This window comes from Camellia sinensis, chromosome 1, assembly GCF_055761805.1.
Source record: "Camellia sinensis isolate YWXY chromosome 1, ASM5576180v1, whole genome shotgun sequence".
Classification (NCBI taxonomy): Eukaryota; Viridiplantae; Streptophyta; class Magnoliopsida; order Ericales; family Theaceae; genus Camellia; species Camellia sinensis.
In genome coordinates, this window is record NC_138961.1 from 210,929,042 (window position 1) to 210,943,133 (window position 14,092).

Below are 14,092 nucleotides of genomic sequence, written 5' to 3' on the forward strand. Positions count from 1 at the left end.
TACAGGGCGTCAGACACAGAATGTGGCATCTTAGCAAGTCATAACATGTAGTTGCTACCAAGCATGATTGTTTATGGTCGGGTTTTTTTGGTAGATAAATAAGAACACATTACTGTCAATCATTTCCCCCATCCATCTGTACATAACCAACAAAAAAGGACATGGGTCCATTAAAGCATCAGGAATGATCAAACTACAAGGAGAGGAATAGTATTGCTGCAGCAAATTCCTAATAGATGGAAATAGTGGCACCAAATGTACATTCTTCTGAATGTTTCAAAAGAAAGTACAGGGTGCAGGATTCCATAGATCTAAATAGGTGCCAAACACATGAACACTAAATTCAGGCGAACAGGTGTCTGTACATGTCACTAATGCTAGTTTGAATTCTTGTGGAAATGTAAAGTAACACAAAACCATTAAGGATATACAACAATTTTAATTTCCTGAAAGAAGAGAAATAATAAATACATATAAATTTCCAAAAGCATATTTTTCAGCAGTGTTTTTTTGCCTACACATCAACTTTAGGTAATTTAATATCAATGTTATTAGTTTGTAATAGTAGTGCCTGAGAGATGCCTCTTGTAAATATGTAAATCTTATAAAAAAATATATATGATTTTTAATTTTTTTTTGCCGCTACAAATTTGTCGTTGCCAAAAAGTAAAGCTTTCTCGAGGAATTTTGCTGCTTAAGTACTTTAATTTTTTCAAGGACCAAATGTATTTTCCTTAGTTATGGTTCGTTAGTTTGTTCCACTCTTTTGACTTACCCTTCTTTAACTGAAGCAGATTTATTGTTATTTATGGATCAAGTTGGGATAATACTTAAGATTTTTTTTTCTTTAGCAGACGGTATAAAGAGAAAAAGGAAGAAGTGGCAGAGACGGAGGTTGATCCTGAACGAGATCAGCGGTTGGTTTTTGCTCATGAACTTTTTATTGCTGTATCAATTACATTTTATGTCTTGGGCAAACCTAAATAAAATCCAAAATTTGGGAATTTTTTAACTGTATTTTTATACAACAAATTAGAACTTGCCATATTTTGTTTAAAAAAGTTCAAAGGGTGCTAAATGAAATTCAATTACTTAGTCTTTACTGTGTTTGAACTTTGAAGATCTATTATTTTATTTTATACAGGTAAATGAAGCTGGCCAAAATGAATCAATTTTCACATTCATTTTAATTTCTATTATCTTTAGCGTACGATTTATAAGATTTTGGTAGGCAATCAAAGCCATCTATTGGAGACCCACTTACTCTGTGCATGCTTGCCTTGCAGCTGCCACCAGAAGTTTCGTGCTTCTTGGGCTACTCACTGTGGGGCTATAACGTAATATGTGATGGTATATTACGTTTGATGGTGAACTAATTATTTGTGTTGAGTATTTCTAATACCGTTGAATTACAGTTCCAGGTCTGAGATGTACGCCTTATAATGGACCGCAATTCAAGTCATTCCAAGAGAGTTGGGTAAGTTCAATTTTTCCTTCCATAGCCAAAAAATTATCTCAATTTAATTTTTTATTATGCTATAACTATTTTAATTCTATCATTAGTGGAGGTTTGTCATCTCGTAATGAGGTCAAAGATAGAAGTCTACACTTCTTTTAACAACTAAGGTTGTTATCAACAAGTGAAGATGACAGAGCAAAAGGCACACTAATCATATTGAAAAAGTCTACATGCTAAATTGACAAGTAATTATGGGCTAACAAAATTGCAGTAAGGCCAAGTCCAATGCTTTGTAAGATAGATGATGACCCCCTGCCCTTCTCTTTCACCCTCCTCCCCCACACAATGTAAACTCGCCAAGTTGTTTTTTTTGGTTTTGGGGATGGGCTTCATGAAATTGCATTGGTTAAAATTTGGTTTCGGTAATGGAGAAATGTTTTAAACATTGCGTAGCTATTAATGGATTTGTATTATTCTAGTGATTTTAAAATATTAAGGGTGAATATTGTGGAAAAAAACTGAAGGACATTTTTTTTTTTTGGTGAAGGATGGTATTTGCTTTGATGTCTCATATTTCATTTATTAGTGGAAGTTGTTTACTTTCCCTAGTGCTTCCACGCATTAATAGATATTTGATCAATAACAATTAGAGAGTGTTTGATTGTACGATTCGAGTTCATTAAATTGTATACTGCTGGTATATTCTATAAGTCATAATGATCCATTCCATTTATTGCTTGTTGTATCCCCTGCAAGTTAGTGGGTTTGATGGTGTGGTTAATAATATATTTCCCACCCACCTCCAAAAAAGGAAAAAAATATGTTTAGACTGGGCAGTATCATTTGTTAATCTTATTATTGTATTCACTTTCACATCTAATCAATGTCCATTTCCCTTCTTAGTACCATCTAGATGCTAATGCAGCTTCTTTGCAGTTATATTGAATTTTTTGATGCAATGCCAGTCCCTATGGCAATAGCACTCTCTAGCCAGCCTCTTCTTGGCTAGCCAGTAATGGTTAAACCATCAGAAGCTGAAAAAAATCTGGTTCAGTCTACTACAGCCACAGCTGGGGCTGTAGGTGGGCTCATAGGCCCCTATTTGGGGGGAGCTAGAAGAGTATGTTCCTTTCTATTGAGGTAAGAAACATCTTCTATTCCTTTCTTATGCTTTTTCTTATACATGGTGTAACAAGCCCGCGGGGGGGCCTCGTTACAGCTCGGACTCGACTTTGTAGTCACGGTTCTAAGTCTGAACCAAAGAGTCCAAATCCGGCAAATCGTTTTGAGAAAAACAGATTTTTGAAAGAAGTGCCAAACATGGACTGCTTTGCCAGATACAGAGTCGCCACCTAAATATTTTATTTTGGGAAATTTAAGAAACCCTGACTCGGTGCCAAAAGGCCACGTGTCCGTCATCACCAAAGTTGCCTCGGCTCGGGAACTTGGGTACGATTAGGGAAGGTCACTTCGTGAGCACCCCCGCTCGCCCGGTCATAGACCGGCCTCTACTAACCATGATATCTATTTTTGAAAACATTGTGGGTATGTTTGGTTTGTGTTTGAGAGATGTGTTTTAGAGATAAAAAGTACGAAAACATGTTTGGTTTGGTTTTTTTTAAAAGATGTTTTGGAAAATTATTTTGAGATAGAATTTTGGAAAAAGTGATTGATTTGATATGTGTGAGAGAGAGATTTGTTTGGAAAACTTGTTTGGTTTACAAGTTTTGAGAAATTTTTTTGAGAAAATTTGTTTGGTTTGATTATTTTTAAAAACTTATTTGTAGAGAAAATTTCCCAAAATTTTTTCAGAAAATCAAACCAAACGAGCCCTGTATGTTCTTATTCCGGTTATTAGCCTAGGTTACTATATGATGCACACAACATATAAGTATAGACCGGGTCGCCCGAATTGGAACAAAACATTTCATGCTTGTTTATTTGAAAATGGTTTGATGATGCTACTCGCAAGTAGGCTAAGACGTGGATTTGCCACCCTCAGGTGGGCTTAGAAAAAAATATGATTTTGCCACTATCTAGTGGGCTTAAAACTCACAGTCAATGATTTGTTCTAATTTAAACAACCCGACCTTCACCCACAGGCATTCAGGCAGGTGTATCAGATAAGCACATAGTCTCATGGTAAGCATGTTATTCATGGCAGCACTCACACGCATGCAAGGATGCTAAAGCATAAAGCTTACCGAGTACTCCAAGCCAAAATAGAAACTTCATTAGAAATCATGCATGATCCTAATTATACAGAAATGCCTAATGCAACACATGCAAAATGCAATTATAGCAGGCCCGGCTATTTTAAGATGGTACATGAAATGCTACAACTACCATGTATTCAACTTAGAATTGAAAGTGCAATGCAGTTAGTATGATGTGCCGAGCCCGGTGCATGTAATACAGATGAATGAATGTAAACATGCTGTCATACTGTATGCTAATTTAAATATGCCCTAATCTAACCATCATAAGCGGATAAATAAAAGGGAGAAAGACGTGGGGTTGGAAGACATACATCACACTCACCCACACTTATTACAGTTATGCCCTCATTCGGAGGGTCCGAATAAATATACAGTCCAAATATTACAGTCCCCAAATAAAAGAATATTACAGTCCAAAATATTACAGAATTCTAATTAATTAATGAGTTAACTAAGAAAGCAAGTAAAACTGGCGTGCAAGCCAGGGACTGCCTTGCTTCTGATGGATGATGCATGTCCGGATTGTCTTGCACGGAAATCCACCGGAATGCCCCAATTAGCCTCTGTTTACACCTGTTCTTGAAATGCGTGCCAAGCCCCAAAAGGTTGCTGATTCCTGGTTTTGCTGTAACAGAGAGCAGGAAAGGGGCATAGCAATGTATTTGTACAGATATATGCATGTCTCGATCTTCGTGCCACCAATCACGCATACTGAGGCATGATGGCCGAGGAGTCGAAATGCACAACTCAATATAGGATGAATGCACATGAAACTACAGCTAAAACCTAACTCCATCATGGATAATCCGGAGTGTCGGTGACTGGGGAATTGAGACACATTCCGTCACTCGGAGTACGAAATGTACCTCGTTTCCCGTGCCCGAGCTAACTCCTATTCCGGACACGATGCAATATGCATGACATGCATGAAATGCAACTAAGATACAATCCTAACATACACAATGCTATGGAAATGAAATGCCTCGAAATGCGTGCACACGGGCACGCAAACCGAGAAAATGACAGAATGCTATGAAAGATACAACCTAGTATGTCTTATGCCATGAAAATGATATGTCTCAAAATACGTGCATACGGGCACACAAACCGAGAAAATGCATGAATGCAATGAAAAATGAGGCGCCTTGGAATGCGTGCACGCGGGCACGCAAACTGGGGCGATGGCAAAATGCTACGAAAATGAGACGCCTTGAAATGTGTGCACACGGGCACGCAAACCGAGGCGATGACAGAAATAATACGAATGACATGAAAATGAGATGTCTCGAAATGCGTGCGCGCGGGTACGCAAACCGAGGTGATGATATGTGTCTCGAAATGCATGCACGCGGGCACGTAAACTGAGGCGATGATATGTGTCTCGGAATACGTGCACGCGGGCACACAAACCGAGGCGATGATATGTGTCTCGAAATACGTGCACGCGGGCACGCAAACCGAGGCAATGCCAAATGCGATGAAATGACGTGGAAATGACAAATGGGCTTATACCAACACGAGTGAGCCTCGCCCACACTCACATAGGATGCTGACGACAGAAAATGAGGTGCCGCGAAATGCGTGCACACGAGCACGAAAACCGAGGCGGTGACAGAATGCGATGTAATGACATGAAAATGACAAATGGACTTATACTAACATGAGAGAGCCTCAGCCACACTCACATAAGATGCCGATGGCAGAAAATGAAGTGCCTCGAAATGCGTGCACACGGGCACGCAAACCGAGGCGATGACAGAATGCGATGTAATGACATGAAAATGACAAATGGATTTATACTAACATGAGAGAGCCTCAGCCACACTCACATAAGATGCCGATGGCAGAAAATGAAGTGCCTCGAAATGCGTGCACACGGGCACGCAAACTGAGGCGGTGACAGAATGCGATGTAATGACATGAAAATGACAAATGAACTTATACTAACATGAGAGAGCCTCAGCCACACTCACATAAGATGTCGATGGCAGAAAATGAAGTGCCTCGAAATGCGTGCACACGGGCACGCAAACCGAGGCGATGCAAAAGCGATGCGAATGACATGGAAAATGCAACATGGACTTATACTAACATGAGAGAGCCTCAGCCACACTCACATAAGATGCCGATGGCAGAAAATGAAGTGCCTCGAAATGCGTGCACACGGGCACGCAAACCGAGGCGATGCTAAATGTGATGAAATATGGAAAAAATGATATGCAAGCATACTAATGGAATTTCAGCACTAAAATATGGGGGAAAACAGTCCCGAAATGAAGCGAAATGACATGAAATGCAAGGAAATGTCCCGAAATGCAACATTAGGCACCCGAAATGGCCTATAGCTATGCCAAACATGCACAATATGGACATGAAATGCAAAGACAGAAGCTAGACAGTCCCAAAAGATGCACTTTCACAGTTATAAACATGGCCAAACAGCAAGTATAGGTAGGGGAAAAATAGCATGCAAGAATAGGGGCCAAAAGAGGGGTAATGAAGCAAGTGGTATAAGAAAAACCCAAACTGAAAAATTTCCTTCTACAACACTGAAGATGGACCAAAAATATGAACATTTACAGTATATGGAAGACCTCAAATCAGTATAAAAATATGCCAAAAATGTGATGCAAGACAAGGCTCAAAAGGTTCTATAACATGAAGTATATAAAATAATCACCAAACAGAAAAAAAGTGTGAATGAAACATGAAGTATAGGCCAAAATAAGGCCACTTTTAGTTCAGACCAAGGGCCAAAAACAGAAGCAAAGGGGGCTGCCAATTTATGCAAAAATGGGGCCAAATAGGGGATATAACTACAAGTGACACATGGAAGTACCAAACAATGTTGAGCCCTTCTCCAATGTTGAATAGGGGCTCAAAATAAGCCTTATATCAGTTTATAACATGCTCAAAAACAGATTGCTCATGGGCCAAAAATAGCATGCAAAATCATGCCATACAAGATGATCAATGAAGCAAGTATATTATAGAGGGCTCAAACAGGGTTAAGCCCTTAATTAGAAGTGAAGATGAGCTCAAAAGATGGCCCTTTTCAGTTAGGGCCGGAGCTTGAAACCAAAAAGAAGTGGGGCTTAGAAATAGATCAAGAAAAAGGTTCAAAAGGGTAAAAGTATTACTTACCCTTGAAGAATCAAACTTTTGTTGCTTCTTGGATGGATTTGCAGCTTCTTTAGCCTTCAAGAATCCTTCCTTGTTGCTGGAAATGAGATGGTGGTGGTAGAGCTTGGTGGTGTAGAAGGAATGATGGTTAGGGACTTAGGGTTTTTTGAAGAATTGAGAAGGATGGAGATGGAGTTGGCTATGGAAGCTTGAAGGAGAGTTTTTCTAACCCTTACAAAGGAGGCCACCAGCTGGTTATAAGGGTTCAAAAAGGGGTGTAAAGGTGGGGGAAAAGGAAAGGAAAACTCCCCCACAAAATATCCCCCGGATACAGATAATATCTGGGGGATATTGCCCCACAGCTGTAAAGTGCACAGTGCGAGGAACACGGCCAGCCTCTCACTTTTGCTGGAGGTGGCCGGCCGGCCACACCCCCTAGCCGGCCGGCTAGGGGTCAAAAGGGTCAATGTGATTTTCTGGCCGGCCAGCTACTGGGGAGGTACTCCTATGTGTGTACAACACAACCATGTGGTTAAAATTTCAAGAAAAAGGGTCCAAGGGGTTCAACATTAGCCCGGAAGAAAGAGGTCAAAAGGGTCAGGTGACCTTAATGGCCGGCCACCAACTTTTAGGGGCCTCTCATGTGTGTAGATCACAGATATGTGGTTCAAAGTTCAAGAAAAAGGATCCAAGGGGTTCAACATTAGCCCGGAAGAAAGGGGTCAAAAGGGTCAGGTGACCTTAATGGCCGGCCACCAACTTTTAGTGGCCTCTCATGTGTGTAGATCACAGATATGTGGTTCAAAGTTGGCAACATTAACTCCAAGGTGTTCAACATTAGCCCGGAAGTTGGAAAAACGGGCGCCGGGAGGCTCCGGAGGAGAGATAACTGGCTGCTGCAATAATTACTAGCCTCCTGTCCTTCAGTGACCTTCCCTGTGATAAAACAGAGGTACCTGCCAAAAATGAACGAAAACCGTTGCAAAACGAATGTTCGGGGGCCAAAACACGCAGTTCGGGATCCCGAAAATGGGCTGTTAAACACCGAAAGTGGTGTTCAGCCACGAAGTGGGTTTCTCAGACCCCAGTGTCCCTCAAAAGGGAGAAAATAAGATGTATGCCAAAAATCAGAGCAAACGGAGATGGTTAGGCGGTCCCGAACCGAGGCACACGGCCTGACGGCCCCGAAAATCGGAAACCGGGCTCCGAAATGGGAAAAATGGCCTACGGCCACCAAATGTAGCCCACGGGCATTGAGAGATAGTCTACGGGACCTCTCCCTTCCCTCAGGAAAAGAAACAGAGAAAACCGAGTCTGGTTCGCAAACCGAGACAAGGCATAGAAGATGGTTCGGAAATCCGGAGGCGGGGCTCGCAGCCAAGACTCTGAAACTTCTGAACGAGCACATTATGCAATATCACCAAGTGCTCAACTGGTGACATCTGAGTCTCAAGGTCGGTCAAAAATGGGGTGTCTACACATGGCTGTGTTGCTGCAACATTGTGTCCTTGCTGCCCAGGTGAAGAAACCACACTAGTTGTCTTACCCATGTGCTGCCACTGTCCATGTGACATGACCATAAAGAAAGGATTGGTTTTCCCTCAGCTGATGATTTTTCTTTAGTTTTTCATGTATGAATGTCTAAGTTGATTGGTTTACTTTTTGGGTTGAAAATTTTGCCCTAAATCTGGATGCTTTTAACATAATGCATTTGACCTTTCTCAATGATAAAAGTGTTTTTTTTTTTCTTTTTCTTTTCTTCTTCTTCTTCTTCTTTTTTTTTTTTTTTTTTTAATCTTTTCTGAATCCCAGATTAGGAACAAAAAGCGGACCTTGGAAATTGGTTTGGTCAGAGATAGAGTAGGAAAATGCCTGAACTCGTGCATAAGTTCCGAGTTCCATATTTTCCCCCTCTGTGCATAATGATGAATTCAAACATAATTTCATGATGGGGTAGCTGTTTATGCTATGGAGATTCACAAGTACATAAAAGAAAATTATCTTATTTTGAAGTAAAATATGGCTTGATTCCATTAGTTCTAAAATTTCATGTTTATGTGCATTGGCAGAACATATTTTGCAAGGCTCTTGGAAATTTGATGTTGTTAGTTAGAATATATATTCCAATAATGTTGTCATACATTACAACACAAGTTCATCATAGAACTTTGGCAACATCACTCTCCTCAAAACAATTTTTGCATCCCAGGGATTGAGTGTTAAAGACCTTGTTCTTCTTTTAGTTGTAGTAATTTGTCTACTTGGATGATTGTTAACTTGTTGTGCTTGCTGGTATGGCTCATTTGAGAGTTGTGTTGTTGTGTGTTTGGGAGACTTACCACTCAGGTACGATGGTTGTTTTATGCTTCAAATGGTTTCATATATTTTTTTTACTAACTTGGTAATACAAAGGCAAAGCAGTGAAACATTTCAGATATTGAAATTGAACTTTTATTAGACTTTATGCAACTAGGATTAGATTGAGAAGATTTGTCAGTGAGAGTCCTAACTATTGATTGGCTTTGATTTTGCTGTTTCTGCAATATTAACCTGGTGCTTCTCTTTTCTCTTTTTTCTTTTTTTCCCCTTGCAAATAGCGTGAAGATGTAGCTTATAATTCTGACTACGGAACCCCCATCCACACTCATTGACCTTCTTCCTTTCTCCAGTGGTGATGATAACTCAGCTTTAGCACCTGAGCGGTAAGCTATTACACATTAATGGGATGCACCTTGGGAGGGACCAATATAAGTTGTTTAAACATACGACACATTAATGGGATGCACCATTTGTGAATTAGCCTTAAAATTAATTTTTTGTTCTCATAATCTCAAAAAAAGTCTGTTACAGGGATAAATTGTATAATTGATCTAATTATAAATTGATGAGTTAATAATGTTTTTAATCTTTTGTATAATTGATTAATTACTAAAACTTTTAATTTATTTTTTTGCAGATTGGATTAGAGTGGCATTTTTGACGTGCAACAATGATGTAATTTGCTTGAATGTTCATTTTGTTTGATAAGGATACACATACTTTTTGGAGTTGCACTAGTTATTGTTGGATTTTTGGTGGAATTGAACAAGTTATAACTTTTGGATATTTTGTGGATATTTCACTATTTTATTGTATTAGGATGAAATTATTTGTAATGATGAATGGATATCTTCATTTTGTTAATTCGTAAATGTGTTGATAGCAGGTTAGGTTAAGTTGTGATGGAATTGTTATATTCAACAGGTTTCAACATGAACATGGTCATATTTGTTGAACTAAAATTTAGATTTTGATAAAATAGGTATATAATGTGGAAAAAAATATAATGGAATTATTGACAATTTTTCATCCCTAAAGAAGGTTTTTTTTTTGTCTCTTAGCTTAGGTGGATGATTAATTTTGTCATGAATTCTTTATTTCGTCGCTAAATGAATTTGTCATGACAAAAAATATTGTCACATTTTGTCACTATTACCCTCAATGTGTGACGAATTTTTTTTGACATTATTTCATTATTTTTAATGATGAATTTATTTTTGTCTCTATTGGTAGCTTTTTTGACAAAAATTTTTTGTCTTCGTTTATATTAAACGTGACAATTATTTTGTCTCCATTTCTTATTTTTATGACAAAATACTTTTGTCTCTAATTTCTCTTTAAATGACAAAATATTTTGTCGCTAATTACTTTCAAGTATGTTCCCAACAGAATGTATTGGAGACAAAAAAATTTGTCACAAATTTATCATTTTTAATGATGAATTTGTTTGTCTCTATTGGTAGCTTCTTTGACAAATTTTTTTTTGTCTTCGTTTATATTAAACGTGACAAAATTATTTCATCTCTATTTCTTATATTTATGACAAAATACTTTTGTCTCTAATTTCTTCCTTTAATGACAAAATATTTTGTCGCTAATTACTTACAAGTATATTCCCAACAGAGTGTATTGGAGACAAAAAAATTCGTCGCAAATTTTTCATTTTTAATGATGAATTTGTTTTTGTCTCTATTGGTAGTTTCTTTGACAAAAAATTTTCGTCTTCATTTATATTAAACGTAACAAAATTATTTCGTCTCTATTTCTTATATTTATGACGAAATACTTTTGTCTCTAATTTCTCCTTTAATGACAAAATATTTTGTCGCTAATTACTTACAAGTATGTTTCCAACAAAGTGTATTGGAGACAAAAAAATTCGTCATAAATTTATCATTTTCAATGACGAATTTTTTTTTCGTCTCTAAGACCCTTTAGCGACGACCCTTTGGCGACAAAACGGGTGACGAAAAATGTTCGTCGTAATTACTTTGGGTGACGAAATATATACATTTTGGGACAAATTTTTTTCGTCTTTAAATCCCAAATTTGTTGTAGTGATCTACGAGCAACAACTCCACAAGCATGCACATTATCCAACTTTATAATAAAAAAAATACCGGAATTCATCAATACCCCTCCATGCACAAACTATTTACAACTCGTAGACGACTTCATCATACATTTAGCAGTTACTCTTGTTGCATCATTCTTCAAATAATTCACTGTAAAATCACACTCAACTGTATAGTTAGCCAATGCAATGCGGAACGCCATTACTCTATCTTCAAATTCTAGACCAACACTATGTATAATCACCTTCCAACTAGCAGACAACAAAACTCTCTCTGGTTCTGGATAAAAACTAGGCAACAAACCACCAAAATCATCACAATCGTTAACCAAAAAACTCTTACAAATTACAGAATCAATCCTAGAAGAATTATTATCAACCTCCACAATTCTCCTATCACCCACAACAACATCAACAACATGAGAACCACTACAACCTACCATTGACATCATATTTTTCAAATCATCATCACATTCAACAATACAATTAGAATATCTAGGAATAGAGAAAAACAAACAAAAGTTACCAACACTCAACTCTTTGAACTTCGCATATATTTTCTTAACAACTTTTTGATAACTACATCCCTCACTAATCTTAATAGCAGCACAAGAGTTACAATATTTGCACATTAACATGAAACACCCCTCCATACTACAAAATCACAAACCAACAAACAATTGTTCGCAGATTCCAAACTTTAAAATTATACAGTTACAACATATCAGTATCAACACTTCACAATTCACAATTCACAATTCCAAACTGTAAAATTATACAGTTACAACATATCAGTATCAAAATTTCGGAATTCACAATTCCAAACTATAACTTCAAAACACATTACACTAAACAACAAACAAAATCAAAATCATTATACTATATCACATACAAAAATCACAAAATAAGTATCAAACAAACAAAGTTTATCACAAAACTAAGAATTACAATAACATTGCCAAACAGAAACCAGAGATCACACAAATTTGCTTATCTATATATACACATACATATATGTATCGACAGATAGAGACAGAGTGAGACACAAACACACACAGAGAGAGAAAGAGAGAGCGTACGCAGAGATCACCTATACACAAAGATTCAGATCGCACAACCAGAACCACCTCACAGCACAACGAGATCAACCTCACAACACAAAGAGATCGGCATCATGGAGAGAGATCGAGATTGCAGACAACCTCGCATAGGCGAATATTTGATTTTTCACGTACATATATCTCAAATCAAAGGGTAATGTAGTCATTTAAAAAATAAGAAAATAAAAAACGGGACATCCGAGTACAAAACTTAAAAAACTGTGGACCTATTAGTTTATTAAAAATATAGTGGGATTAGAAGGGAAATACATCCACTACATAGGACTACATAGTAATTTTCCCTTTCATTTTCATATATTAACATTTAGTTTCGAATCTTCCATCCTTATATATTGTCTCAACTCTTTATCTATTGACATATCAATTTTAAAAGTTGGGTCCAGTTTGTCTCCAGTTGGAGATCAAGATTAGACAATTCAATATGTTCTGTGACCCTATTTTTGGGTCCCGCTTCAATGATCCGAATTGTTAACATTTTAAAATTCGTCGAGTACATTATTCTTGTAAAAAATCAAGTCGATCGGATAATGACAACTACGTGTTTGAATCAATTTCATATTAACCGTTTATTTTTTCACAATCTATTTTTTTTGTACAAAATTGATTTAAACACGTAATTACCATTATCCGATCGACTTGATTTTTTATAAAGATAATGTACTCAACGAATCCAAAAATGTAAACAATATGGATTATCGAAATGAGATGTAAAAATGAGTTCACATAATGGACTGGACGGTGTAGTCTTGATATCTAAGTAAAGACAAGCTAGATCCTTAAAAGTTTATTTTGAATTCAAATTTTTGATGATGTGGTACGACTAAGAGGATGGAATTGAGGGTTTAAAATAATAAAATATATATATATATATATATATATATTTATTTAAAAAAGGGTAAATTACACTTACATCTCTTGAGATTTAAGTTTAATACATATTATCCTCTGACATTTGGGAAATTACACTAAACCCCATGTCATTGTAATTATTTACACAAAATGAAGATATTGAACTCATACACTCTCTCTTTTCTTACTTTGCTTTACTTTCTTCTTCTTTTTTCCTTTACTTTTTTTTAATATAACTTTCTCTATTTTTCTACCAAGAGTTGTTGCCTTTTATATAAGTAGGGGTTTTGTAAAATGAGACTATTAACCATAGGGGTGGAAATGTAATTTTTAAAACATTAAGGAGTAAAATGTAATTGGATCAAATCTCAGGAGGTGTCAGCATAATTTCCCCTCCTACACTTACATCTCCTGAGATTTAAGTTTAATACATATTATCCTCTGACGTTTGGGAAATTACATTAAACCCCATGTCATTGTAATTATTTAGACAAAATGAAGATATTGAATTCATATACTCTCTCTTTTCTTACTTTACTTTACTTTCTTCTTCTTTTTTCCTTTACCTTTTTTTTAATATAATTTTCTCTATTTTTCTACCAAAAGTTGTTGCCTTTTATATAAGTAGAGGGTTTGTAAAATGAGACTATTAACCATAGGGGTGGAAATGTAATTTTTAAAACGTTAGAGAGTAAAATATAATTGGATCAAATCTCAAGAGGTGTCAATGTAATACCCACCCCTCATCTTAGGAGGTGTCAGTGTGATAACCACTCCCCTCCCTCAATAAATAAATAAATAAATAAATAAATAAACTGACAAAGGATTCCAAGCCATAACATTCCATCCTGCATTTATTTACAATAGAACAAATTCCATTCTTTTGCTTGAGTATTGTTAATTTTACACATTATCCTACTCACTGACT

At 36.8% G+C, this 14,092-nt stretch overlaps 1 long non-coding RNA gene across 1 annotated transcript; it reads left to right on the plus strand.

Annotated features, from left to right (window-relative positions):
• The first annotated feature begins 1,080 nt into the window (after positions 1 to 1,080).
• On the plus strand, positions 1,081 to 9,980 carry LOC145802061 (uncharacterized). The gene is made up of 3 exons (XR_014344295.1): positions 1,081 to 1,477; positions 9,399 to 9,503; positions 9,758 to 9,980. It is a non-coding gene; the product is annotated as an uncharacterized LOC145802061 (long non-coding RNA).
• Positions 9,981 to 14,092: the final 4,112 nt, after the last annotated feature.